Source organism: Apis dorsata, unplaced genomic scaffold, assembly GCF_000469605.1.
Source record: "Apis dorsata unplaced genomic scaffold, Apis dorsata 1.3 scaffold_525, whole genome shotgun sequence".
NCBI classification, from domain to species: Eukaryota; Metazoa; Arthropoda; class Insecta; order Hymenoptera; family Apidae; genus Apis; species Apis dorsata.
Window position 1 is genome coordinate 346,978 of NW_006263748.1, and position 3,522 is coordinate 350,499.

Consider the following 3,522-nt stretch of genomic DNA (forward strand, 5'->3'; position numbering starts at 1 on the left):
TGAAAAACGTTGGAACAGAGAGGAAGGGGGGATAGAGATCGATATCGAGGAAAATTTGCGGCAATGTTAAATTCCTGGGATTCCCTCGGCTTCGTAAAATCGAGGAAGGTGGTTTATTGAAAAAAAAAAAAAAAAAAAAGAAGAGAAAAAAAGAAATTTTTTTTCCTTCGCTTCCATCATTAATGAAAATAATTGCAATTAGAAGCGATTTAATTAACGAACTCGTGTAACTCGTGTAATTTCTAAGACGAAATGCGATGGTTTTTCGATCGTGTATCGCGATATATTCGCATAGCTTCGTACGGATCGATAACGGGACATTTCCCGGCCAGGTATCGCCACGCTCAACCACCGACGCATAATTGGCATATTCACTTCCGAATTCGGTTAGACACAGGTACGGGAGAAATGCAAAATGCTTCCTGCCTCGAGAAATTATCGCGTCCTCCTTGGAAATTTATACGTCCACCGATAGATGGCCGATCGTCATCGATCGAGGGGATTCAATTTACTCCGTATATTTATATATATATATCCTTTCTTGTTCTTCGTTCTTTCCCTTTTTCCTTTGATCCGAGTACAACATACAACGCTTTGGATTAATCATCGAACCCCGATCATCGTGGAACAAAGGCGGGATGCAAATTTTCGGGACGATGTGGATGGTGGCGGAACAATCGATAAGATCCGAGTCGGTAACAATTATCGAGTGGGCCAAGATCAGTTGATCAAAATAGCCGAGCGATTTAGATCGGTCTCAATTAGGCAGAGCCGGAGACAATATATAACCCGGCACGAGTCCCGTTCCTCGCCTCGTTCCTCTCCGATTCGATCAATCCGATTCCGAGAGATTTTAGTCCCGATCAATTAGAGACGAAGCTCGAGGCAAACAATTCGCCTCGCGATTCCCAATACCGGCGACACAACTCTTACGAAACCAATCGTCTCGAGTTTCTTGCCCTCCCCCCCACGAAACTAGTAAATTAGAATTTTGCCCCGTTTCGCGCGACGAATTCGAATCTTCTCGAAACGACGACTACGACTACGACGACGCGATGCGATACAGTGTTGCCGAGTCGACGGTGGCCTCCGCCGCTGTTCGCCCCGCGCCGCCCATTGTCTCCACGATGCGTATCCGTGGTACGCTGTTGCACCTGTGCGAGGGGACGGGCGACGTAATAATGCCCCCAGAGGCGGTCCCTCGGCTTCTATTTATCTTTCGAGCTGGCTACGATAGGCGCGTCGCGTTGTCGGATTATGAGCCGCTCGTCGGTTATCTGAAAGTTTAAAGAGCGGACCGAATGAACGAGTTACGGCGTAATAATGTACGCCCTTTCTTTGTGCGAGCGCGAATACGTTTCGTTGCTAGGGTAGAGGAGGGGAGCAGGAAAGAAAAAGGGGATACGTTCGTTATAATATAAGGAGAGAGCGCCACTTTTGAAATCGGAAATCAAGTAAAAAGAGGTGGAATAACGGGAGAGCGAGAAAATTGGGAAATTATCGTCCGCGGTTGTGAGAAAACTTTCGCTACTGTATATAAAGGAAATAATAACGAATTGAAACGAGTTTCGAGGAGGAAAAAATTTTTACGTTCATACATACGTGGGTGTTGTTAAAACGAGTCGTGTGGTTAATTGAATTATCCACTCTTTTCGTTATTTTATTATATACATATATATATATATCGTTAAAACGTAGAATTTAATGGCATTGTATATTTATTTCGTATTATTTTTAATTCGGCCAGTTAAAAGCAAGAATCGTGTACGCGCCCGAGAAACGAAAATTAAACAGCGCGCGAGTGAAACGCGACGAGGCCAATGATAAAAAATAACGGGGATAATTATTCCGCGTGGATCTGGGCTTTTTCTTTGAAACGACGAAACGTGCCCCGGGAAATGATCCAAATTTCTCGCCTAAATACGAATAAACGCAATTCCTCTGCCCCCGTATCGCGCATTTTTCCAAAGATTCTTATTTGTTACGAAACAACGAAATGTCATGTGGGTGAAAGCGCGGACAAACGCAAAAAACGAAACATCTGAATTGTGAAAAAACAAAAAGGAAAAAGAATTGATAAATGAACGAAAAAAGGACAAAGTGTGTAAAAAAAAAATATTCCAGTAAGCGAAATATTTCAGTGTTATCGTTAAATATTAGTATAACATTTTTCAAGTCTTTTAGAAAAATTTAAAAACGCGATATTTCCGTTAAAAAAATAATAATAAAGAGGTATTTTCTGATAATTTTGATATTTTAAAAGAAAAAATAAATAAATAAATAAAAACTATCCGTGTTTTGCAATTTTTTTTTCTTCGCTCAATTTTTAATTCGTCCGGGAAAAGGATTCTCTCTCTCTCTCTCTCTCCGTCTCGTTTTGTTTTCCATGTTCATTCCGATCGATCGATTTGTTCGTAATAGACTTCCAATAGCAGCAGCCCAATCGGTCGAGGGTGGGTTCGAGGTTAGGAACCCTGCCGAAGATCAAATTCTATAACTCGTTGCCCGATCCAAACTTCATTTTCTCCGGTATGGAGAAAGCTGGATTTAGTTATCGTCTTTCCTTACATCGTACACAATCCGATATATAGGAAAGGCGATACTCCTCTATCTTTTATTTCCCTCCAAAATTGCCTCGCCTTTTAAACAAAATTGAAAAAAACGCGGTGCTCACATATTTTTTCGAGATGTAAAAAGCTATACCCCAATAAATTTCCAATAAGTTTTCGAAAGTATACAATACTATGAAAATATATTCGGGAGAAGAAATTCGAATAAAAAAGAAAAAATATCGAAATTTTCGATTATTCTTCCAAAAAAATTGCCTCATTTTTTAAACAAAATTAACAAAAAGCGATGCTTACATATTTTTTCGAACCAAAATTTCCAAGTTTTTCGAAAACAATACTAGAATTTAATACCATGGGGAATAAAAAAAAAAAGAAAGAAAATATCGAAACATCGATTATTCTTCCAAAATTGCCTAGCCTTTTAAACAAAATTGAAAAAACGCGGTGCTTACATATTTTTTCCTGCCCAAGTTTCCAATAAGTTTTCGAAAACATAATACTAGAACCATTTAACCATGGAAATATGGGGGAAAAAAATTTGAATGAAAAAAAAATTATAATAAGAAATTCGAGTATCTCTCGTCTTATCCTTACGACAATCCCCGTTACAATTCGCTTATCCTTGTTATACAGAAGAATTGGTATTATAACGCGGGATAACCTGATACAATCGATAGACTTGGTCCCCGACTCCATCTGAACGGAACGCACCTCGTCTGTCCCGTCGAATCAATTATTTTCGCGCGGGGTTTCGGATATCCGAATGGGCGGGAGAGGGGGAAATTCCTGTAAGAAGCAAGACCGTGAATTATACGATAGAAAGAAACGAAAGAGGAGAGAAAGGCAGAGGAAGAGAAGAGGTCGCGATAAAAGCGTATGAAAATAGAATGTCTCACACACGGTTTTCGCGAAAGTGAAGAAGTGACTCTCTCTCTCTCTCTCTCTCTCTCTC